The sequence below is a fragment of the Vicugna pacos genome, chromosome 17 (assembly GCF_048564905.1).
Source record: "Vicugna pacos chromosome 17, VicPac4, whole genome shotgun sequence".
NCBI lineage: Eukaryota > Metazoa > Chordata > Mammalia > Artiodactyla > Camelidae > Vicugna > Vicugna pacos.
The window spans coordinates 43,788,183-43,815,309 of record NC_133003.1 but is presented as its reverse complement, the minus strand read 5'-3'; the positions used below and the strand labels follow the sequence as shown (position 1 = coordinate 43,815,309).

Here is a 27,127-nt window from a genome sequence, read left to right as displayed (position 1 = left end):
GCAGGAAAATAAAAATCTCCACCAAGTGGCTGATGGCAGTAAAATAAAAAGGAGCATCAAAAGTACACAAGGACAAATTTGTCCTAGTGCTAATAATTTTGAACAAAAGACACACGCAGTTGCTGGAGAGAGCTGTGTACAAATCTACGATAAAGACATAATAAGTATTCCTCCATAAAGGAAAAAAAAATAGAGTAGGAGTCTAGGGGTGGTTCCTTTCTTTAAGGCATATTTAAAACTATTATTCGCTGAGGACCTAAATCCCTCTTAACGTCTCTTTATTTTTTTGTTCATGAAATAACTAGAAGTGAATAGCTCCCAGTCAACATTTAATTGATGCTTACAAACTAAATTTAATCAGGAACTACCTATATGCCTCACTATCCAACAGACATTTAAGCAAAGCCAATGTAAGAAAGAAAAATGGGGAGCAAAGCAGGCAACAGGGACCGGTCTTTGTGGGAGAGAGATATAAAACAATGTATCAAGCAATTGACATTCCTTGATTATTATAGCAGAGCCTAACTAATCCTGATTAATACAGACCCCCCCCAAAGCAGGAAATAAAAATGGTTTAACATATACCTTTGTTTCTGTGCAAAGTAATGGTTCTGTGTCTTAATAATTCTGTATTTTTAAAAGTCCCTAATACTGAGTTTACCTGAAACATACTGACTGTAGAAGGTCAAGTTCTGTTTACTGCATAGTTGCACAACTGTATTGCATCACTCTACCATGAATGGGAGGTCATTTAATGTTCAAACTGTAAAGAGGAAACTCCTAGAACACAGCAAGAAAAAAAGATCTCCAGGTAACACCCAGGCCAGATCTCTCACAGTACAGTTGAGAAAACCTAGGCTCAGCCTGTTTAATGACTTGGCCGGAGTCATACACTCACAACAGGTTTGATGGTCAGAGCTGGGCTTGGTCCACAAAGATGGGGAGTCTTCCTCCTATCAGTGGTGAGAATTTATTTTCCACAAGTTTGTTTTCCTCCCTCAAGTAAAGAAGGAGGCTGATCTTACTTCCCCTCAAGAATTGAATGACATTTAGTTGTGCTCAACCGAAGTGAGAGAACACAGGAGATACACTTTAAAACATAAAGCGGTCCTCACCTAATGATGATAACTTAAAAATCTAACCCAAAGGTAGGTTCTAACATTTTCTTCATTTTTAAATACATCATCTGGAGTCTGGAATGGTTAAACAAGTTTCCCAGTATCTCATAATATATCTGGAGCAGACTTGGGATTCGAACTCAGATCCTTCTTGATTCCAGGATCAAGATTCACAATAATGGTTCATACTTCTGCAGGTGAACAGGAATTGAATGTTCTTGAACCTCAAATGCCCATTAAGGGGTTATGCACATAGGGTTCAAGAAATGCAACCGCAATGTGATACCAGAGCTGCCACCTGCACCCAAACTCCTACCTTCTGCACAGTGGTGAAGTATCGATAAGAACTTTGCATATGAGAATCTGACATTAGCAGCAGACAGCTGTGCTGAGCTGCTTTCGGCTGGCACTGCAGAAAAATCACACTTGGCTGCAAAGAAGCTGTTGATTGCTTACACAGGTTCCATGGCATGCCAGCTCCTCTTGCCAACCTGCTCTTCTTTATCAAAGAGCCAGGAGTTCCAAGTGAGGTGAGAATCCCACTTGACAAAGCAGACATAAACCATTTGGGGAAAATACAAATTAAAAGGCTCTAAGATAGAAATAGAAGCATTAGCATCAGGAAGCATCTGGGGGATACATTGTGTCAGATTACATAGGGGAATTGGGCGAATAAGTGAGTCACAGCCTCCCAGCAGATAAACCCTGCTGTGTCAGTAGTTGGGCAGCCTCTGAAGCTGAACTAGCTATTTAAAGGTGCCAGCACTGCTCCGAACGCCCCCAAGCTAGCTTCTGCTTAGGAACATCTTTGAATTATGTACAGTATGCCCATTTCTCAAGTAGTATTTGTCCCAACTTCTGACCTGTGAGTTAAGGCATCACAATAGAATTTTATCCTTGTGTAAGGGTAGGAATACAGAGATAAATTTAAAAAAAAATGAGAGATGGTCTGCCTAATACCAGCCAGTGATTCAGTCAATGAGCTAAAACTACAATGCTAATTTCAAGGAATTTGGGGTTTTGAAAATAGACAGTATAAACATGCTGTCATGGGGCACAGTTGGTCAATGTCTAAGCTAAGAAATACGTTTGTAGGAAATAGAGAATCTTTTAAAATGGCCCAAGCAAAAAGTTAGTTTACTGGAAGAACACAAGGAATCTCGGAGAACCTGCAGCTAAGAAGTGCAGCTGGACTAAAATCAAAGCTGACAGGTCAAGGGCAAAGATGTTACCCTTTCTGTGTCTCTGGGACCATGTGGTCAACTCAGCTCTCCACTTATCTCTCTCTCTCTCTCTGCCGTGTTCTTTTCTTTTCTGCTTCTTCTTTCTGTGTTACGTGCAGTCAGTGAAAACAGTCATCCTAGCCCTGGATTAACATTACCTACTGACTGCCTTGTTCAGGTCTCATCTAGTCTCTGTGTCCTAATCTGAAATCCGTCAAAGGGAAAAATCTCCCGCTCCAATCACTTTGTGGTACAAGGAGACACCAGAAATTCCTTTTAGCCAGGGCTGTGGCAGTTGGATATTCCTAAACGAAAGAGCTGTACACTTGACAGAAAACCCAGATTTCTTTTGTAGTGAGCAAGTTGCTTTGAGTGTTCAGTTCTGATCTAACTCAAATTATAGCAAAGACAGAGTTTATCTCTGGTTACTGTATTAGACGAGCACTTAACACCAACGGAGCCACTTCCTCCTTGCCTTCTAGGAACTCCCAGCAGTAGTTGCCTGTGCGTTTTTTTTTTTTTAACTTGTTTCAATCAGTGCCTCTTGACTGCTAATCCTGTATTAAAGAACATTCCATATCAGACTTAGGATTTCCATTCCCTATTGTTTAAACCATTTCCAGCTATTGGGCAGGGGAGGGGGAGGGCAGTTTTCAGCTCTGGCCATAAACTTATTACAGGCAAAGTACTTCACAGTTCAGAGGGTTCAAGATGGTGGCAGAGGAAGATCCTGAACTCACTTCCTTCCACCGAAAGAAAGAATCAACAACTACATATGGAATAATTCCCTTAGAAAGGGACCTGAAAACTAGATAACAGAGCCTCCACAAGAAAAGGTAAAAGGACAGCAGTGAGACAGGGAGGAGAGGCAACCATATGGGCTTATCAAGGAAAAACACACCCCAGCCACAGCGATCCACAGACAGGAGGGATTAAAAAGCATGGTTATTTTCCCTGGAGAACAAGGGACCAAGCTCGACATCAAACTCCTCCTCCATCACTAGATTCTGCACAAGAGAGATAAGCCCCCAAAATATCTGGATTTATAGACCAAGGGGGTCTATACTAAGGAAAACTAAAGAACTTTAGGGAACGGAAGTCCTGATCTAACAGGACTCACGTGCAGAATTACCTGACATGAAAACCAGAACAAAACACCAGACTGCAAAGCGAATGGGTCATAGGTGAAAAGGACCCACTACTCATCTTGAAGCATCTACCAGAGAGGCAGGTACCAGGTGGGATGCTCTCTGGTGATGAAGTCACTGCTGGGAGCCATTTATGTGATCTCTAGCCACCTCAAGACTAAGTATGGAGATTTGCTCTCTGTCCTGGGCTCAACATGTCCCCTCTAAGAAATCGAAATCTCAGTCCTTTGCCAAGCTTCAGTATATGTAAATGCATACTACTCAGAAGGTGTAGGAAATTAATACTGATCTGGGAAACTTTAAATCCCAGGACCTTGGTAAAGCAAAAGCAAAACCACTTTTGGGGCACATTTTTACAACACAAGGTCCACAACATTCCTACAGAGGAAAAAAAAAATCTAATGTAAGTTCATAATATAAAATGACATACTATATGAGAGGGGGTGGAAACTAACATGGGAATGAATCAGCTAGCATGGTAATAACAATATGCAACGTAAGCACTAGAAATAATTAAAGATTAGGAACATGAATAGAAAATAAGAGTGTGGAAAATGATAAAAAGGAACTGAACCCATAATAAAATAGCAGAACACTATAATAAAAGAAACACAGAAAGATAAACCAAATAGAACTTTCAGAAAAAAGCTAACCAAAAACTTAAAAAAAAAAAAGACACTTGGTATTGCAGTTAAGTGCCTTTCACAAATATTCTCCTTTATTTCCAAGCAAATGTTAGTATTTTATTTCCTTGCCCTCTTTGGAGTCACTCATGAACATGTGATTTCTTTTGCCAATGAAATATGAGCAAAAAGTGACACGTGTCCATCAAGGAAGAAGCTTTCCAGACTCAGTTCATGATTCCATGGGTTCTCTTTATTTTGCCTCAGCAATTTTGGAATCACTTCCTGACAGTGACTCCATCAACATGGGTCCCTGAGCATATAGTGAGCAGAGCTTCCATGTTAACGTGCACTGGGCATACAACATGAGGGAGAAAAAAAACTTTATTGTTTTAACCCGTAAGATTTGTGAATTGTTTGCTAATGCAGCATAAGCTTACTATCTTGACTAATACAAAATATTAATAGAGTAGATACTGATGAAGAAAGAATTTAAAACTCAGAGAAGGAAACTGAAGAATTTTTGCAAAATGCAAAATGGAGATGTAAAGAAATAGAATATTTGAAAAGAGAAACAGGCATTAGAGTAGAAAAAAATAAATGGCCCAAAATATGTGTAATTAGACATGCAGAAGAGGACAGTGGAAAAGAAAAGTGTTAGGAATGTCAATATTTAAACAAACGATGAATGAGAATTTTCCACAACTGAAAAAAAGGAAGGTGTCTTTAGATTGAAAGTAAGGCATCACATGAGAAGAACTAAAAATAAATGCATAACTGGACAAATTCTAATGCAACTTCAGAACTCCAAAGATAAAGATAAACTTAAAAGGAAACAGAAGAGAAAAAGATGACATAAAGAAGAAGATCTATTTGACTGACAGGAGACGTCAAAATTCACAGTAATAAAGAGAAGCAAACAATAGAATGATACCTTCAAAGTACTGAGGGGAAAATTTAGCATCTAAGAATTCTAAATCTTGTTTAATATTACTGAAAAATAATGGTAAAAGAATGGCATTTCATGATAAACAAAGATAAGAGAGACCCAGCTATAAGAGATATTTTGTGGGTATGTTAAGTAAAAGAAACTTGAATAAAAAAGAAATAGGATGTCGAATGTAATGATGAACAAGATAAATTGGTAAATATATAGGGAAACATATATGTTATGCCTTGACTATATTAAATATAACAACAAGAATCACTAGTTGAAAGCAAAATAAAGTTAACCTAAAACACTATGTATACAACAATAGCTTGTAACTCTGAGTCATACAATAAGAGTTAAATAATTTTAGGTTTTATTTCAGAACATTGTTAAATTTGGCATTGCTACGTTTACACTTAAGGAAGCCTCCAAAAAACAGAAATAGAGTAAGCCATCTGAAATAAAAGGAAGTAAGAAAAATCCATCAGAATATAGGAAAGAAGAAATATGTAGAAATTTTAAAAACCCTCCCGTAAAACATGCAGACACAAAATAAGATGGTAGGAAGAATGTAAAAATATTTCAAGACTCAAAATAAGTGCAAATATTTCAACTCCTTTGATAAAAGAGAAAAAAAAATTAGATGGAGAAACATAGCTACATACAACTAAAAGGAGACACACTTAAATGACATGTAAGGACTGAAAACAAAGTAAAAAGGGACTCCCTGGCAAATATTAACTTCACTAAGGCAGAGATGGTGATCTCACTATGATATAAAACAAGTATTTTATCAAAAAGCATGACTGAGAATAGAAAGAGAATTACTCCATCATGACCAAAGGTCAGTTCTTTCAGGGAAGAGACCGGATGCCCTTTGGTGATGAGCAGCTGCCCCAGAGGCACACAACAAGGTGGTCGTGATGCAGAACCGGCACCCATGCTTCCTGGTTGCTGTGCTCTCCTCCTTTGCTCAGACCGGACACAAATATCTTCCCACTTGTTTATTGTCTGTGACCCCTATTAGATATCAAACTCCAAATGTGAAGGTGCATATATATTTTAGTTGCCACCAGAACACCAGGTCCTAATGAGACACTGGCATATAGTTAGCTCCCAATAAACACTTGTTGCTGAGAGAACAAAGGATGCAAGGTGCCTGGCTCTGCTGGCCATTCACCACTGTACAGCCTTTGCCACTGCCCACAAGGAAAGCATAAAGCAGCCACCTGCTCAAATGGAGCAATTCATCCAGTCACTTTTTCATAATGAAGATGAAATAATTCCGCTTAATGTTACACTTTGTAATAGACTTCACTTCATGCCTCAGTGATCTTCTACATACCCACACTATCATTTTAATTTCAATTTCCAAAGACAACGCCAAAGGATTAAAAAAGGATCTCTATAATGTTCTAAAGGAAAAGAGTCATAAATAATAAAAAGGATGGACAATTGAATCATACATTTTCAGGCAGCAGTTTATTTTCTTACTGGCAGCAGCTTGACTTGCATTCAGAAGCACATTCACAGTAACATTCTCATATAAGGCCACCGGGATGTGTTCTCTTAGTTCTAACATCACCCTCATGGTATGTTAATGCTCCCCTCTCAGCACAGGCAATGTTACCTCTGCGCCAGAAAGCTCTGTCGACTACCAAGAGAAATACGGCGAGAATAAAAATCTTGTTTCTCTGTTAAATATTTCCCTGCTATATCAAAAGTCCCCACGGGGCTGATTAAATTCATTAAGTGCTAGCAGCAATCCTAGCCATTCTTTTCTATCTGGTGGAGAGGAAGAAAAAAAAAAATTTAAAAAGCCAACTCTGGAACAGCTGAGTCACCAAAAATCTGCTATAGCCTAATATTTACAATCAACTAACACTAATCAAAAATATATCAACTATATAACAAATTGTAAGTCACCTATACTTCAATTTATATACATACATATAGATAGATAGATAGATAGATAGATAGATAGATAGATAGATAGATAGATAGATAATAGATAGATAAATCATAGAGGACCTGTTTTGTACTGGTATCTTGGTAAGTACTTGACATTTCTTCTTCCTAACTCTTAATAACCCAACAAAATGGGGATTAGTACCCTGACTTTATAGTTTGAGGAATTTGTGTCTTAGAGAAGTTTTAACAGTTATATTTAGTATATGAACCTATCTCTATCTGACCCCATCACCCCTAACCATTTTATTAAACCATGAATTCTTACAATTAGAAATCTGACTTGGTCTTTGGCTTTGGAAGACACAGCAGGGTTTTTAGGAAGACAGTGTGTACTGATTTGAATGACAGCCCAAGGAGCCTGCTTATTCTGTTACACCTCCTAATTACCAAATCTGAAGGAGAAATTATGTTTTCTTAAAATACGCATTTCCTATTTTGTTACATCATGGAGATATAATTCATATACCATCAAATTCACCATTCCTGTACAATTCAGGGGGTTTTACGATATTCACAAGGTTGTGCAACCATCGACCACTATCTAATTCCAGAACTTACTCATCACCCCAAAAGGGAAACCCTGAACCCACTAGCAGCCAGTTCAGATTAGTCTCTCCCCCTTAGTTCCTGGAAACCCCTAACATACCTTTTCTCTATCATTTTTCCTATTCTGGACATTTCATAGAAATGGAATCATATAATATATAGCCTGCTGTGTTTGGCTTCTTTTACTTAGCAAAACATTTTCAAGGTTCATCCAGGTTGTAATTTTCCTAGTCTATTTTAATTAATATTCCCTAACAAAAGATGGAAATAATTTGTACCAATCCAGAAAGAAAGAATATAACTATCTTCTTCCATTTTCTCTACGTGTATAGGTTCGATGGAATTTTGTGGTATTAATAAAGCAACTCTACATGATACAAGCCCATAAGTAGTATTATAGTCTCCATTTTATAGATGGGAAAACAGAGTCTCAGAGAGGATAGTTTATCTGTTCAAGCATTAGAGCAGGAAACTAAGCACAGAGCTCTGAACACAAAGTCAAAATTACTTTCACTTAGTTGATAGATGTATAACAGGAACAACGAAATGGCTCATTCAGCCACTGAACCTACGATCTTTGGTTCATGAGGGGCAGGAACTTAGAAGATGAGCTAAGCTTCCTCATTCCATCACTTCACGCGCTGAGCACAAGCACCTGCCAGGGCCACAAAGGCAGCGAATGATGTTGCATGAGGAACTGAAGGTAGAGGGAGGAACTGGTGGCTCAGGTGAGCCCTCTTGCCACCTGGGAACAAAGGCTACAATAGAAAGACACTCTGTTTTCTCCTAAGAGAATCTGGAAATCATCGCTGCATGTGGAATCTACTTTTCAAGTCTTAGCAACAAATTATACTTTGTTTTTCCTTTTGAAATTAACAGAACGAGCAAATGCATGAACAAAAACAACTCTGTTTGGGGGTTCTTCTGATCCATAAGCTACTACTTTTACAAATAACAAAAGGCCGGGGCACTGGAGGGGGCCCGGGCCCTCGTTAAGATAGGGCCAAAGGAGAATCAGGAAAATATGAAGATGTGATTTCCTTCCTTTCAATCTTAATTCTGGAAATGTCCAACACTTTAAACTTCTAAAGACAGAGGAATTGGAATAGAAAAGAGGTCATTAAATCACTCAAGGATGTCACTAAATCCTTCCTTCTCTCCATGGATAATTACTGAGGACATTCTTTGTATATGTACTGCTAGGTTTTAGAAATACCACGATGTACAAGAAGATATAATCACTGGCTTCAGAGAGTCCACAGTGGGAGAGTAAGCCAATCTGGCAAGCAGGTACAGTACAATGTGATGATCACGTTGTGCACACTGACGTTAGCAGCACAGGGAAGTCTAACTCAGGCAGCAGGCAACATAGAAGCCTTCCTGGAAGAAGTGAGTTTTTATTTAGTGACAAAATGATTTGGTCAAACAAAGAAAAGAAATGGGGGTAGGAGAAGGAGAGCACAATATTCTTGGAAGAAGGGATAAAATGAGCAAAACAAAAAAAGCAAGAGGAAAGATCGTTCATTTAAATAATTTAAAGAAACTCAGGCTAGTTGAACCTACTTTGGAAAGTGTCGGATTGGGGGAAGAAATTAAGGTAGAGAGACAAGCAAGAGCCAAACAATGTAGAACCTTCTTGAAGCCATGTTAAACAGCTGGAATTGCTCCAAAGAAAGTAGGGAACAGTGACAGATTTATGGATGGTTTCGGTAGTTGGGTTACGTTTAGGAAGCAATTTAAGAAGATCACTCCTACTGCCCTGTGTGGGATGGATTATAGCTAGACAAGCTGCAGGAGGTAAAAATAGAACAGGAGTTCACAGCACATTTGAGAACACTCGGAATTTCCTGGAAAAATCCCAGCACCGTGAGAAGGCTGACTCCTGCTGGTGGATTAGCAGCCATGGGGAGCAGAGACTCCCTATAATTAAACTACCAGCTGACTCCGGACACATGAACCAACCCATGAACATTGGAGGAATCTGTTCCACATCAGAAGACCCAAGCAGCTGACCTGACAGACTCATGAGAAATAATAAATGGTTACTGCTTTCAGCCACTGATTTTTGTTTGTTTACAGAGCAATAACTAATTAGTAAAGAATATCTTGCTCAACCTTGGCTTATAAAACTTATCTGAGGAATCAAGCGAAATCATTTTTTCCTAAATTTTTTTTAATAGAGGGTGTTAAAAAAATCCCTAAGAGTCAAAATCATGCACTAATATTTACCCAATGTCACCAATCCCTGCACTGAATGACTATTTCATTTTTATATTGCTTGGGAGACAATTTGACCATCAAGAGAAAATTACTATATTTTTTACAGTAAGCCAGCATTTTATTTTGTATATATCAATGGAATGAGATTTTCTTCCATCCCCACCCTTTCCTGCAAATACTTTTCCACCGGAATGTCTAGCTAACCAGAATTAACTTTAACATCACTCATGTCACTTTTAAGGAATAGGTACTATCATGGGTGAATCATGTCCTCGAAAAAGCTATGTTGAAATCCAAATCCCCAGAACAGTGACTGTGACCTTATTTAGAAAAAGGGCCTTTGCAGATGTGATCAAGTTAAGATGAGGTCACACTGGATTGGGGTATTGGGGGCCTGGTTTAAGGACTACTGTCCTTACAAGATGAGGGAAGTTTGGACACAGATACACAGGGGAGAAGCCCACTTGAAGACAGAGAATTGAGTGATGAACTGCAAGCCAAGAACACCAAAGGCAATTACTGGAAGCTACAAGAAGCAAAGTAGGATTTCTCCTTTAGAGCCCTTAGAGGAAGCACAGCCCAGCCTATAGTCTGATTTCAGACTTCTAACTTACTGAACTGTGAGAGAATAAATTTCCACTGTTTTAAGTCCCCTAGTTGATGGTATTTTGTTACAGCAGCCTTAGGAAGCTAAAACAGTAACAATGATGCTTCTTGAGATCTGTATCTTTTATAAAAACAAACAAAAAAATGCATACATTGTACAGTTACAACACTCACGTTTACCCCTAATAGACTTCCAATTTTAATGTGTCAGTATGTGTTGGATCTAGTTAACTCAGTATTTGTGTAGATTTGACTTGATAAAACGTCCTCTGTAAAACCATGGGTGAGAATGCAAGTCTTCATTTTATTCCCAATACTCGTCTGATGATGCCAAATTCTGAAGTTTTTGAATTATCAAATTAATCTGAACCACCAAAAAACCCACCTCAAATATCTTCTCCAGAAAGAACACAGAAAGGTCTCAACTTCCTATTTTCAAGCCTTATTCTATATGATTTTACTAGTCTTCATTAATTTCGACCTTCAGAAAAAACATCAAAAGTGATCTCATGGTATCACTCTGTAAGGAAAGGATCTCAATGTTTCCATAGCAACAAAGGATGCTAATCAAAGGTGAAAATGCATGTAAGAAAAATACCTTCCCATGTGGGAAGCTTACCTTTTACCGCAGTTCTTGCGGCCACATGCTGTGGAGTTACTCTATCTCAACGATTCCTAGAATTAAAAAAATACAAATAAATACATTTTTAAACTATAAATAAGCTTATATGTAGCTGATGCTTAACTCTTCCCACTCTAAACCTAAATTAGGAGGAAATGAAAATTAAATACAGTAGGTGTGGATTTCCAGCTTCATAGAGTTGCCTAGATTAGGAGCCAAAGGTCAGGTTCTCTCCTCTGCTCTGTGTCTCACTGGCTGGCTATGTGAATTTTTTTTTTAATGTATGCTTTTTTAAAAAATGTATTTTTGAGTTTACACTCATTTGTAATATTATATAAATTTCACGTGTACAACATTGTATTTCTACTTTTGTATACCCCACCATGTACTCACCACCAAAAATTTAGTTTCCATCTATCACCATACAGTTAATTGCCTTAACCCATTTTGCCTTCCCCATGCCCTCCTTGCCCTCTGGTAACCAATTTAAAAAGATGCACGCACCCCTATGTTCATTGCAGCATTATTTTAAATAGCCAAGATATAGTAATAACCTAAGGGCTCATCAACATATGACTGGATAAAGAGAGGTGGTATATATATATAATGAAATACTACTCGGCCATAAAAAAGATAAGATCTTGCTATTTGCAACAACACGGATGGATCTTGAGCATATTAGGCTAAGTGAAATCAGTAAGATGGAAGAAGACAAATACCATATGGCTTCACTCATGCTTTATATGTGGAGTATAAAAAACTAAGAAACAAAATAAATGAACAAACCAAATTCAACCAGCTCTGTGACCTGTGACAAGTCAATTCACCACTCTATTCTTTCTTTGTTAGTATAACGGCTCTAGAAGCCAATGATATCCTGTGGTATTCAGATTCAAAAAAAGTGATAACTTCCTAAGAAAATATGTAACAAAGGGATTTTTAAATAATGTAAAGGTGAGCAATGAACTAGGAGGCATCCTGCGGCTTTTGTTAGTTTTATGAATATGCAAAACGATGGTAACAATAACAAAAACAAAAGAAAAACTCTTCCAACATGGCATTATAGCTTCCCTTAAAGCTACCAAGCTAAACTTTAATTGCAAAATAACTTTCTACCTAGGAGAGTACTTTTCCTTGAGGCAATGGTTTTCCCTCTAAGGAAAATACACACACGATATTACTAAGAATAAATGTATACATTCTTATCTTCATGTTTATGTATATGTGTGGATCCTCTCACCAAGTTTCTCCTGTGGTTAACTTTACTTCTGAGGCAAGTTACTTTTTTGTAATTTTTTAAATTCAAAACATTTTATATAAAGATATATATATATATAGATAGATAGATTGGTCAATCAGAAATATATTTAATGATGCAAGTCTAGTCTAATTTACATTTAAATATAGCATACGTGATTGGAAAAGAAATATTATATTTTCTTGATTAACCATAAAAACACTATCTCTTCATCAGTTTGATATCCCCTGCTAGGTAGCATAATAACTCATCATTTTATAAGCACCTTACTACCCCTACTTTCAGGGTAGTTTCAATAATGTCTGGAAAGCAAGAACCAAGCATGTGTTGGCTTTTTTTATATGGTTAATATGTTCAGAAATATAATTTTTCTTTTTTTGTCCTTTCTTACATATTCCCCCCAAAATGAAGTGCCACAAATAATTGTGATAAATGTGCCAAAATTATATAAGGAAATGCTCTCTGTGAAACAGTAAAAATCCTATAATCGAGGTGACAGTGAATCATAAATACATCACTATTTGTTTTATTTTAATATGGATGGTCACCAGCTGTGTGTATGTGTATGAACATCAAAGCCCAACCATTTTTCTTACACTAAGGATACCCACTGATAAGAAGATAAAGCTCTATTTATAGTTATTGGCACCAGTTGCAATTCCAGCTGACATATCAAAAACAACAGTTAAAATAAGAATACTCTAAAAACAGTAAAAAATACTTTTGGTGAAGGTTTCACTCTTTCTTTTCAATTACTACTTGAATCTTGGCATGCATGTATAATATATATATATATATATGTATACATACTCTTTTTCATGGAATGAAAGTAAGATTACATTTATTCACTGGAATGATACAGACTTGAAATAAAAACTTAGGCTCTCATTTTATTCATTAAATAATAATTATGTTCCTCTTGTTTAAAAGCATGGGCTTGGAACAGCTATCTGGGATCGGACATTGGTTCAATTATTTACTAGCCATGTGAAAGTGATCAATTCATCAATTGATACAAGCCTCAATTTCACCTATACAGAGGGGACAATAATGTTATCCAGCCTCAAAAAACAACTGAAAAGTAAATAACATAATGCAATGTAGGTATTCAGTCTACTACTTGGCAGATGGTAATGAGTAACTTTGTAGTAGCACTGGTGAGATTCTCATCCATTATGAACAGTCTTATTAGGGATGATATACAGACAAAAAGCAAAATCAGCAACAAGAAACAACACATACTTCCAACAATTTCCCCACATCTAAAACATTTAGCACTAAACTCACCCCTTTGATTTTTGGAATTGGTGCCGGGGGGAACTTTGGCCAGAAGAATGCACCTGTTGGATAGTTTAACGTTATGAATACATTTATCAGGTTTGTTAGGTGCCATGGAGCAAAGAACAATGCCAAAGAGATGGGAAAACAGGATGGAAAGGATGGAAAAGTAAGGAGAATGTCTGAGACTTTCTCCTTAAAGAAACTGCCCCACCCACAGTTCCTGAAAAAGAAAGTCCTGTGCACTACGTGAGTCACCCTAATTGGCTGCAGCTTTGAGCCATCCATGGGCATTTAACCCCCATTAAGCCTGTAAGATTCAGAGATTTTTGAACTGCAACAACAAGAAGTCTAGCAGTGCAAACATGAAATTATCAGTGAAGAAGTCAGTCTGTTGAGAGAATCAGCAGATGAATCAGACATTCTGAGAAAACCAGACTTGAGATAACATGCACCCTTATTTCTCATCCCCATGAGAAATGAGGGGCTGAAAATAAGGAACAAAGGGTGAGAAGTAGCCACATCTCCGGATTTTGCAAGCTAAGTCCTCATGAGGTCAGGTTTTACTTAGTTCTCTGTTCTGAGAGGACCATCGCTTTGCCCAGTACATGACTTCAACAACCCTTCTATTTCGGTCAGCTAAAACAGGCTTCCGTACCACAAATAAATGGTTGCGGGTTAAGAAATAAGCCCACTGAAGTCAAGCTCTATGAATAATATGAAGGCCCAACTCCGTAAAGAAAGTGAGAGAAAATACAGGTGAACAATAGAAACTAACAATTGCTCCACCCCTCAACCCCCAACCCCTCTCCCAGCTAACTATTCATCTATTTGCAAGGAAATCTCCATATACAAATTTTCCTGGCTCCTGACTATGAGTCAGGGTCATCTGTCCTTTCCTATTATAGACAGAGATTTTTTCGATTTGCTTTTATTCATTTACTCAAAAATATTTGCTAGGGAAAAACACATAGCAAGGTCCCTCACTTCCTGAGTTTTGGTATCAAAATAAAACTACTATTCTACCACCTTCCCCAGAAAAATAAACAAAATCATTAAAATAAATGAAGTAGAGTAATAGATTATTATTTTTGAAATAACCCTTTTAACAGAACTACAATATTTCTAGATCAGATTTTGTGCTCCTGTTACATCAGCATGACCCCAGTCACAAGCTATCACCCACACCACACACCAACACACTTCTTTTATTGTGGGAAAACATATACTTGTCTTAACTTGTCTTATTGTTCAAACCGAAGCTGCAGAACCTAGTACAACCCAGTCTAAAACATGTGCTCCTTACATGTGTGCCAACTGAATGAATGAATGAATCCAACTTAAAAACTGACTTATGATAAATTAAGTTCCACTTCTACAGTTTATTTTCATAAATGGCCTTAAAAGAAAATTTCTAATAATGCCTAAGTGGATAGTGAGAAGATTTTCATTTAATAATTAGAGATTTTTAAATGTATTCTCATTGGAAGAAAAGTTGACTAGCCATATTCTTACCAGGGGCAGCAGTGATTAAGTTAAAACTTCCCATCAGGTGTGCCAGCAGGCACAGAGATGAATCAGGTAGACAGACACCCAAGTCTATTCTCTGAAATGGGGTAAAAACACAGGAATTATTCTATACTATTTTAGTTCTGCTTTACACAAAGAAAGAAGCTATGCATCTATGCTAGTCCACTGAGTAACAGCCTCTCCCTGGACAAGCACACAAGAAAGGCTTTCGTTTCATCCACCTTCTTTAAATTCAGCTTCCTTATGCATAAAATGAGTATGATTATATTCCCACCTTACACTGTTTTCATAAGGACAGAATGAGATAATCTACGTAAAGAAGGTGTCCAGATCTTATTATGCACAAAATATTTAACTATTTTTAAAATTATTGAGAATTCATTAAATTTTCCAATATTATCATCCATATCATTTACCTGCTATTGTAAAAATTTTATGTTTAAATTTTAATAATGGCTTTTATTATAAACTTCAAAAAAGCATATGTAAGAATAGACAGGAAATTAATACATGAACAAACGAATAAATGGATGAATCTCCCTCTGCTAAGAAAGTCTGGGTCCCAGAGTTGTACACAAATCAGCTGGTGTCAACATAAATGTGCCGGTTGTACCACCACACACGAGAGCCAGAAATCCAGGAGCTTCTCGGCAAAAAACAGCTATAAAGAGATAGCAGCTGCTAAGGCCTGGGTCAAAAAGGACGATTTTACTCTAGAGAACAAGAAGTCCTGATCTAGACCCTCCCCAAGTACCTCAGAACTAAAAGTTGTGCTGTTTATTGATTCAGGACACAGCAATCCTTCCCAAGTGACAGATAAGGGCATGACAATAATTCTCGTGAAAATGCTCAGAAAACCAGATGCGATGTCTCTACTTCTTTCCGTTCTCACAGACACAGGGATGCGAGATGAGAGGGGAGAAAACAGGGCTCTCTTCCCTGTGGTCTCTTTGCCCTTCACTGGGTCAGACACATATGCACCTACAAGTAGACGTATACGTGATCACCGTCCGCCCCAAGTCTCCTGTGATTGTACTGAATCTTCCATGCGGTCTGCCTTTCAATGACCCGTGGGTAGCAAACACATGGAGTCTGAAGTCGGATTAGATTCTACGCTTTTCCACCCTTCCTGCTCCATGAACTCAAGCGAATCATTTAACGTCTCGGTTTCCTCTTGTTTAAAACAAGAACGATATTAACCACCTTGCAAGGTTCTTACACAAATAAAATGATAGAAGGTATGAAACAGTGAAGTATGAAATTGAATAGTATGAAAACCGTTGGGTAAAGCAGGTATTTCATAAATGATGCCTATTATGATGGCATTATTTGAACAAGAAAACACAGCATGAGGTGAAAAAGACGCCTTTCAGTAACTGTATTCTTAAAGGCTACTATATTTAAAGTGTATTTTTTTAGACCTGTCCTATTTTACTTAAGCTATTGATGACATTTTCCATCACTGAATCAGCAGGTATTGCTCATGGGTGTTTACTTCCTTTCTCATGAGTGTTTGCTTTCTTCACCGGTAGTTAAAACCCAACCTGAGGTTCCTGTCGGAGGCAAATGTCATGTAGACATTAAATTATCTACGTTTAGTTGCAGATTTCCCATTAGCTTGGCTTGACATAATTTAGTGTTAACATCCGGGTTATCAAACGAATACTAAGCAAGAGATTACATTTAAATGCATTTTCCAGTGGGATGCGCTTCTAATCATGCTGTCTAGCTACAAGCAAACAAATGGCCATTTGATTCTTTTGTCATTATCACGACAAATAGTATCAACCACAGAGATCACTAATGGGTTCCCAACACACTCAAGGTAAACAACAATACTACACGATGTGTGGTAGGCTTTAGAGTTATTAAGAGAGAATCACATCCTTGGGACTCGCACTGTAAGTGGCACTTGTAAAACATGATCATCTCTCAATAACAAGGCTTCGCGCAGTTTCCGCAGAGTGAGGAAAAAGTCCTTACTGTCGGGAAAATATGTATTTACTTTACTGAAACATCAAGCTGACAATTTAAGCTAACGAACAGTGGCTCCCCCCGAGACGATGGTATTGCACAGTGAGGGAGGTTTCCTATCAAGGTCACGCACACCTCGAAGAGCCTGGCTTGAAGTGCCTCTTTCTAGAAGACTAATTTCCAGGGTCTGGACTGCAAGATAAACAGGGCTGGAAGAAGCTTACAGGCCTGGAGATCTAGGAATCTACTGAAGACACAGGGGATGGAGACGAGCAGTGGGAATGGCTTGTGCAGCTTATCAGTTGTAAGGTTAGAAACCTGAGAGTCTGAGCTTCGCAAGTTGTCCTGCTGTAACATGATTAGGGCAGCTCACTTGAGGGGCTGGAGACAGATGCTGCAGTCTCAACGAGGCCGCAGGACAAACAGCGAGAGACACCGAAATAGGGATGGGTGGCATGTGGACAGAGAATTAGAAGAGCCGGAGAAAGAAAAGGCGTGAGTCCTCAGCACTGCTCTCCAGGAGAACAAGATACACACAAGACAGAGCTTTCCTTGAGGGTTTTAATGAGCAAGAAAACTCTACTGACCCCAAATTACTCAGAACTGTGGTATTTTCTCATCTCCCTAACTCATGAAAAATCAACAAAAGTTACCCTTCTCAAATCTCCACCGACTAATCAATCAGATGAGTAAATAAAAATCCTCCTCAGAGTTACTGGGGAAAAAATTTTTCAAATACTGAGTTTGAAGTCCTCTGTAATTATGAAACACCCTACATTTGTCAGATATTTATTATTTGGACAGATTACTTAAACTTTAAAATGGGGTGAGAATGAATAATTTCTCGGGGGTTTGCCAGAGGTGTGACTTGACTCTATTTGTGAGAGATAATACTAGTAAAGAATGCATAATAATTATTTTATTGTAACTGTGAACTTGCAGTTGTGATACTATCTCCCCAAAATTTGAAGTCTTAAAACATGCGCCAAAGTGCCATTGATTTTAGGAGTTTACAACATCAAAGAGTCAAAAATTCTATTACTCTACATCAGTGATTATCAACCACAGACAGTTGTTCATCAAAGTCTAGAGACAGTTTTGACATAGTTGGGACGTGGGGTGGTTTGCTGTGGCATCGAGTAGGAAGATGACAGGGATATTGCTAGACCTCCCACAGTGCAGGGATCCTGTTTCCTGTTCTAAATACAGGCACTTACAGTCATCACTTAACTCATAATTTGAATGACTTGCATCACTAGGTACCCACATCTACAATTCAGTGCCATGAAAAACTAACTCATCTGCCTCTTCATGCTAGGAAGAGAGATGGAAAATAATTATCTTCAAAATATTGAAGCCCATATCGAAATGAAGGCTTTTTAGCCCCCTTAAATTTCCATTAAGAGCAATTATGAGGTTTGGCTAAACTCAATTCTGTCTTTCCTGTTGGGAAACCATACAGAAAATGTCCATGTGTTGGCAATCTACAAAATCAGAAAATCAAATTTTCAAGGGTTCACCATTATTACAAAAAATTGGCACAGTTATAATGACAACCTGTCACTCTCCATTTCCAAGTCATATTTAATGCCAGTGCTTGACATTCCACCACAGCCTAATGTGTCACATTATGTGACATGATATAAAAATATACTGGACACTTAGAATTTGATATTTCCTATAAGTGCATGCTCTTTATCTGAGTTTTACCACTGCAGAGGGAAGAAAATACCTTTATTCCTGCCCAAGAAATGCAAGACAAATGAAATGGAGCAAAAAATTTTAAAAGTATCTATGGATGTTAGAGTCCAAATACTTTCACATGGATAATTTCTTAAACTTCAAGACAAAACACAGCATGGAACAGTGATTGAGAGTACAGAATCTGGCTTTCAGAACTCAGATCTCCACTTTCTAGCTGAGTGACCTTCAGCAAATTACTTAACTTCTCTGTGCCTTACTTTCTTCATGTATTAAATCCCATTTGCCTCAGGGAGCTGCTATGATGATTCTATGAATTAATGTTTAGAAAGTGCTTAGAATCCTTCCTGATACACAGTAAAGCTATCAAGTGGTTATTTTTAATCAAAAGAAAAACCTCGATGAGGTAGAGTGTATTATCCCATTTTACCAGAGAAGTTACTAATCTCTATGAGTTTAAAGAAATTTTCCCAGATTCACTTCTTCCTCTCTGTGAGCTTGCTGAGCACTGCCCTGTTCTCAGAGCTACACTGGACTTCAGTGTGCTGCGTGACTGCTGTGTGAGAGCTCAATTCCCCAAGCATTTATCAAACACGCCACACACAACTATATGCAGTGAGCAACATAATGGAGAGTTGAGGGAAGGAAACACAGTTTGGAGGCCTGAGGGGCTCACAACCGGTCCCTCAAGGCAGAAAGTTTTTTCATGGACAAAAATGACTTGTATATAATGGAAACCATAGTAAGTGCTCTGAACTGCAATTCCAGTCTTGAAAAATAAGTCATAGAAAATCTCAGTTTTCAAAAATGTGGTCATAGGACTTCTGGGGGTACACAGCATCATATTTATTTTCTGAACATTTTAATGTAAATCTATGCGCACTTATTTTATGTCTCTGTAAGTATTTAGATATTTATTTCATGTTTCTTTTCCATTAATGATAAGTCTTCACCTGTGTATATTATTAGTACACACATTCTTCATATCCACAATTCATTTAAAAAAATCCATAAGATTTATAGAAAATGTTAAATAGACAACAATAGAGATGGTATATAGCTCTGGTAAGAAATACGATCCTGGTATGTCCATGTCCAGAATTTGGGGTATACTGGTACCTGAGAACAGGGAAATTCTATATGAGTAATTAGATCTATGAGCCTAGAAGAAGGAGGGTTTCAAATATGGTCCCTGCTTTTCATGGGGAACATCTACCTATTCTGGCTCCCTGGACGAGGACTACTAGTTCCCACCACTACTCTGGAGAATGTACATCCTTTTCCATATCTATTGCTCTTCATGGTCCAGGAAGAGATTTATGTTATCAGTTTTTTTAGAGACAGAAGTACAAATCACACAGTGACATATCTTTGAAAGGAAACACACCCCAAACCAAAGGTAATATACACAGTATGACTTGGTTTTCCTCTCTAAAGAGGGAGAGACTTGCTGATGCAAAAGGCAAGTGCCCTCTAAACACAGGGCTACGAACTCTAAAGAGAATCTTAAAGATCAGTGTGTGTCTACAGTATTGTCAAATATTTTGCTATTACCATCATGAATGAAAGAGCAACTAAACAGCAGAAAGGGATGAAAGAAATAATATTTTACAACTTACTGAATTGAGCTACACACACAATAATTTCCAGGATTGATTTCCTGTCTCCATGTGAAGCAAACAGCCATCAATTTGGAAATCCATGCACAAGAATGTGAAGAATGCAAATATTTTCATAGTCAGCGGGCAATTTCTTCAGCGTTCTTGAAAAGAAACTTAGCACTTTACACACATGGACATACACACATTTACTCAGAGGTTTGTATAATTCATACCAACTTGAAATTTCCCTCATTTACTGTCAGTCAGTTATGAATTCACTGAACTCCAGGATAGGCACTGCTACATTTGAAACCTTGTGAAAATTCTTAATGTCCTACATCTTTGTACATAGGAAAATGTTTTAGGTCTAGTCTAGATCCAAGAAAGTTTGATGAGCTCGTAAGAGAACAGACTTTTGAATTAGAGAAATGCTACCTACCTCATTTACTCCTGCAATGGCCAGAGGCAAAGGATTCTCTCTTAGCTTCAATTTCTGCATTTATAAAAGGAAGGTCCTAACAACTTTATTGTCCAGAACCTGGCACATAGTGCTAATTCAGAAATAATCTTGCTTCCAGTGAAACCTCACTCCCCCCTTCACTCCTTATAAGGGACAAAGTCATCTGACTGAACGAGTTCTCAGACAGAAGAGGTTATACAAGTCATGGCTCAATCCTCATAGTTGGCTTATGCTAAAGTATATTTACTTGATAGTTTGCTTAATTCCCTAAAATAAGTATTTGTTCTTTTCACTCCGTACCATGTTATAATTTTCTAAAGGAAATTAGTGCAAATACTGTAGGAAAAATTCCACATTTTTGATAGTATGCTTCTATTAGGAAAAACACACAAAAATAATATTTGTAATCTATCTTCAGCTATAAAGTATACAATTGTACTATAATGTTATTAAATTATTTACATAATGCGATATAAACATTATTTTAAAGGAAGTAAAATAACATAAATAGAAGTCCTCCTATTTCCCACCCTCAAATGGATAGACATTTGATCTTTGAATAATATGAGTTTGAACTGTGCAGGTCCACTTAATATGCAGATTTTTTTCAATCAACATACCGTTGGCTCTACATATCTGTGGATGCAGAATCCATGGATACAGAGGGCTGACTATGAGATTTGAGCATCTGCAGATTTTGGTACATGGGGCGGGTCCTAGAAACAATCCCCCAACGACACTAAAAGGACAAACAACTGTACTTGGCTGTCATCCAGCAGGCATGTAACCACTGCTGAGTCCCCTGTTGCAAAGAAACACCCAAATATATGAACAACTGAAGACTTCCAATTTTGGCCATTTCAGAGTAATTGGCATCCTACTTATTTTGGTCTTATAAACTGCTATAAAACTGAACAAAATAATGAGGAAACTGATTTCAAGCATTGGACAACAGACAGCACAAGGCTGTGATCTTTGAGAGAAAATCAGCACATGATGCCAGCTCTTCATACATCCAGACTTCGTTTCTCTGGGTACTTTCCAAACCACGGCGAAGGGAAATGATGCCCATACTGACAGTGGTGGTCTCGCTGGGGAAAGCACAGATTGGAGTCTGGGGCTATCTGGAGTGTAGCACTTACTGGGTTAGATAATGAAAAGGAAGGAGTTACACAGAGAAGGACCTGTTGACGTCTGTATACAGGTCTACCTGAGTCAATGGCTGAACACTAAAATGCACGTGCAAAGGGCGAGATTCCACAAGGCCTGCAGAGAACGGACACTGGGGGGGCTTGAGATGAACACATTCTGTGGTTCTCCCGGGGCAGGAGATACTAAAGATTGAAAAGCCAGAGTAGAAAAAACAAGATGAACACTCCAAGTGTTCAGCTGAGGCCCTAAAAACGTATACTCTTACATTTACTGAGAACCCCAAAAGCTTTTATTTCTATGGGTTATGTATATCAATACTGACCATATTAGAAATTAAAACTGAAACTTCCAAAGTATAAATACGTAACAGATTAACATAAACAACATGTTTTATTGTATACCTGTATTATCTGAAAAAAAACAACAGTGAGAAGAGTGGCATCTTTTACATTTTCAAATTGTCTTAATGTCTGACTCAATAGCAGATAATTAACTGGGTTCTCCTATTTGTCTCTGCATTTAGCCTTACTTATGTGATATCAATATCACGTCATGCAGCCTCTGGAAAACTCCACCGTACACCTGTGAGAGACTGAGAGTAACAGAGGCAAATACCATCTTAGTATTACTAGAAAAATAGCTTTGATCTGAAAACCTGGAAATCTTGGTTATTCCCCAGAGCAGAGTTCCCTGGACCAGACTTTGAAAACTGCTGTAAAAGGATGCATTGGAAACACAGAGAAGGAACACCTCACTAAAACAGAGAGAGAAAAAGAAAGAAGAAGAAAATACATGATTGAATAAAACAAAATGTGACAGGGAGATTTTCTTAAAGCAATTTCAGCTTAATTTTCTCTTCAAAAGAGTAAATAAAGGATCTCAGCTTTGCAGAGGGAGTCATTCTTTGTGATTCTGTTTTCAGGGTTTGGGAATTGAGGGGGAGGAGTGGATAGGGCTCAGGTGACCCAGGCTGGTCCATCCCCCTGGAAAAGTGCCTAGGTTCAGAGAACACATAAGATGCAAGGAGATCCAAACATTTTTCTCCTGAGTTTAACCTATGGACTCAGGGAGGGTGGGTCCTCTACTTCTGGGGGTAGGCTGAAGGTTCTCACTAGCCACCTGTCTCTGTCCTGACAGCACAGGTTACCTAATGAGAGCACAGTTTGAATCCCTGGATTCAACTCTTGCCTGAACTGAATCTCTTGACTGTCAGTTATACAATTAAAACTGAAACAGAAAGACAGCATCAGGAAGAAAGCACATTCCTGACCCAAACAGAGAAAGTCCTAAGTTACCATCTTATGCCTGGTCAAAAACAAATGGGATAGCTCTGATAAAGTTAATGCCATATAGAGTACATACATTTAGTGTAGTACAGTGTGTGTGTGTGTGTTTCTGTCTGTCTGTCTGTCTTAAGTAATCCCCTGGGAAAAAAATTACAGACACATTGTCTAAGTATTTTCTCCATCATTCCTCTCCTCCTGCTGCACATTCTGTTGTACAAAACTTAAACTTTCTGAGCCAGGCCAAGGCTGTGGCCCTCGAATTCCACACTCTATACCCTATATAGTGCTTTTCAACTGGGGGCGGTTTTGCGCCTCCCCCTACCAGAGGACTCTGGACAGTGTTTATAGAGACTTTTTTTTGGTTGTCATTACTTGTGGAGGCCGTGTTACTGGCATCTATTGGGTAGAGTCCAAGGATGCAGCTAAATATCCTACAATGAACAAGACAAGTCTCCAGAATAAAGAATCATCCAGTCCGAAACGTCAATAGAGCTAAAGTTTAGAAGCTCATCTCAAGGAAGTAACCTTGGCTGGAGAGTCATTTTCTATTTTCCTAGGCTAGCACTCCCTGAATCGCCAACACACTACCTAGATTTCTAAAAACACCTAAGCAGTAATTATAAAGCCCGGTACTAAACTTCAGTATTTCCCAAAGCTGTTTGTATTAATGTTGAATTAATATCCTTGTATCGTTCACAAATTATTTTAATGTTAGTCAGTGCACTAATGAGAGTACACACAGATATAGGAGTATCTGTGTGCTTGCCTACTCAAATCACAGTTGCAATGCCAGGTTGCTTTGACCACAATGTGCCAGAAAAAAAAATAATAAAAGAAGGCATCATAGAAACTTAATTGAATGGATGGATGGATTGTTTAGCTTCAAAACGTGTTCATTTGGTTTGAGGCACACCCTGACAGCAGAAAGAGAGGGTGATCATTTCTACCCAGGAGCTCTGAGAAATGGAAGAAAAAGAGACATCTAAGTCTATATGCATAGAATTAATAGGACTTGCAGCAGAATTGCAGTTCATGAGAACAATCTGCACTTTTGTTTACCGGGTCCCATGCACCTGCAGGAGACCAAGGCATGCAAAGATATTTTCCCAGATTCCATCGTTTTCCTCTACACATGGCACAATCCTCTCCTGTCTGTCTTTCTCTCCCCTTACCATTTACAGTCTGTGTTCTAGAGACAGACTAATGGGGCTTGATCGTGTTACCCCAGCCAGCATTCCTACAGGTGACTTCATCCTATAACCATCGTAGTTCCAGCGGTGCATGTCTATGAAATTAAAATGGAAGAGATTGATTCTCCAGGTAGGTGCTTGCTGCTACTGACAGTCACTCCAGATCAGTCCCTCCGAGGCAAGACAGCTCGTGCATGAAAACTACCTTTGCTTATCAACCTGAAGCTCTGTGCCACTGAGATGGCAATTTGGGGCCCATGTGACAGCAGCCAGAGATGAGCTCGGGCGCACAGGAGAGTGGATTTTGGTAATCCTGCAGTATTCCATTAATCTGAAATCCACTAATCTCAGACTTCACATTTTCCTCCATTTTATGGCTCTGATCCACTTATAATACTACATAAAGTCAGCTAGTTACTCAATATAAGAAAAAAGACATTGCTGGCAGCATGCTTTGGGCATTTAGATTTTCAGTCTCTCAGAATCTAAATTTTGGTTTAAAAATTTTTTAAATATAGTTTTTATGGTGGTAAATTATATTTAAAATAAAATTTACCATGTTAATTATTTTTCAGTGTATAACTCAGCAGCAGTAAGTACATTCATGATGTTGTGCACCCATTACCACCATCCACCTCCAGAACTTTTTCATCATCCCTAAGAGAAACGTTATGCTCATTAAATAATTACCCCCTCAGTCCTGGTAACCTCCACTCTTCTTTCTATTGCTATGAAGTGGAGTATTTTAGGTATCTCAGATAAGTCGAATTTTCTACCAATATTCACCCTTCTGTGTGTGACGTATTTCACTAGCATGTTTTCAAGGTCTACCCATGTTATTGCACGTATTAGAATTCCATGCCTTTTCCAAGCTTAATAACATCTTATTACATGTATATGTTACATTTTGTTTACCCATTTATCTATTGTGCACATGGGTTGCTTCTGTCTTTTGGTTATTTTCAATCATGCTGCTATGAACCCAGGTGGGAAAGTATTTGAGTCCCTGGTTTCTAGTTAAATTTTGATTCCCTTCTGCTCATGTAAAACTACCTGACAGCTGTAACCTGTCACAAAATAATCTAATGTTCATTTGTTTCACGTAATCTTATGTGACCCCTTGTGGCACAGGTAGAATTTTTACAGATATGAACACTATCACTTGGGGCATTTATATTATTTTCCAAAGCATATAAAACATTAAGTACAAGTGTTGGTAATATCCTTCCTTCTCTCTATGTGGCCTCCCAAAATACCTGGTCCTTATCAGCAGATCATGAACATGGATTTTGCATAAACAAATAATACTCTGTTTCAAAGCAGCTCACTGCGTCTTTGTTAAGTTAAATTACAGTGAAGGTCAAATCATGTTACTATATATCCTAAGACACTTCTCTCTCTTCTAACACAAATAGCCAAGCGACAGAGCAGAACTGGACATAATGATTCTAAAGTTTATGTGACCAAAATGTCCTCCTTAAGCATATCAGTATATTAATTCGTCAGTTCCACAAGCGGAAAATTAACATATTAGGGTATATAGAACCAAAACTTCAGAGGCAATCTAGCTGTGGCAAGGCTAAGAACAAAAGGAAGTAACTTGAAAGTTGGTGGGAATAAAAAATGCTAAGAAAATAACAGTACTGAAAACACAGGTTGTTAAACATTATAATAATTGCATGTCAAAGAGTGAAATTTTCGAAATCTTATTTTAATATAGCAGATTGTTCTCATCTAAACAATTGTATAACTCCACATTTTAAGATGTTCACTAAGTTGGTCACTCTGGTAATATTATTTTATTGAACTTTCAATGGCAGTTCTGTGGGGACAAACTGTTATTATTTCCGTTTAAAGCTAAGGAAACTAAGAGTTTTAAATAACCCTCATGGGGGCATGAGGCTAATAAACACTGGGGGCGAACTTTGAACCCATATCTATGTGACTCCTGAGATGAAGCTTTTTATGACTGTGCTATCTAGAATTGGTCCAAACCACATTTCACAACTGAGACAATGCTTCAAACAAATATGTGTTTATGAGGGAGATAAGAATTAATGTGCCTTGCGAATTAAAATCGGTCCCCTCGGAGCAGTAAGATGGAGCTTGCTCAGCCAGCCTGTGTTTGACAGAGCCCAGATTATCTGGTATTTCTCCATCCTGAGAACGGAGCAGCTCAGCATGGCCCCACCAGGATTTATCTGCCATTTCTCTTAGACGTCTCCCCTGAGACTCTAACATTAGCTGTTTTTATCAGAATACAAATATTTTCAGAATGAAACCACATCTAGAATGTTCTAAAGAGAGTTTCACTGTTGCTATTGTAATTATTCGTCATTGTAACTCTTGTTCCCTTGGGAGCAAGTAAACTTAGGGAGCACTTATGCTATTTGTTCAAAGAAAAAGACTTGATAGTCATCTCTAAAGGAATGATCAACCCAACACAGACTCCAGTGTTCCTTTTTAGTCTGCAATGACACTAATTATTTTAGAAGTGAGCAGTATGTATGGTTTTGAGTTCACACTGATATTTGCTTCAGAATGGTTTATAGCATCCCAAAAGTGACACAAGCAACTTAGAACAGTAGCTTTTATTAACATGGTAAATTAAAATGGAATACTGACTGATGTCTTGGGTAAAATTAATGTGCCATTAATGTGAACTATACCAATAAAATGACATTATGAA

The 27,127-nt window shown here is 38.0% G+C and overlaps 1 protein-coding gene across 3 annotated transcripts in view; it reads right to left on the bottom strand.

Annotated features, from left to right (window-relative positions):
• CNTN4 (contactin 4) overlaps positions 1-27,127 on the bottom strand; it is an 809,034-nt gene that overhangs the window by 593,453 nt on the left and 188,454 nt on the right. For all 3 annotated transcript variants that reach the window (XM_072941737.1, XM_072941736.1, XM_072941738.1), the window contains one exon: positions 11,006-11,061. The gene's annotated coding sequence lies outside the window, so the exon portion shown is untranslated. The remainder of the gene's footprint in view (positions 1-11,005; positions 11,062-27,127) is intronic.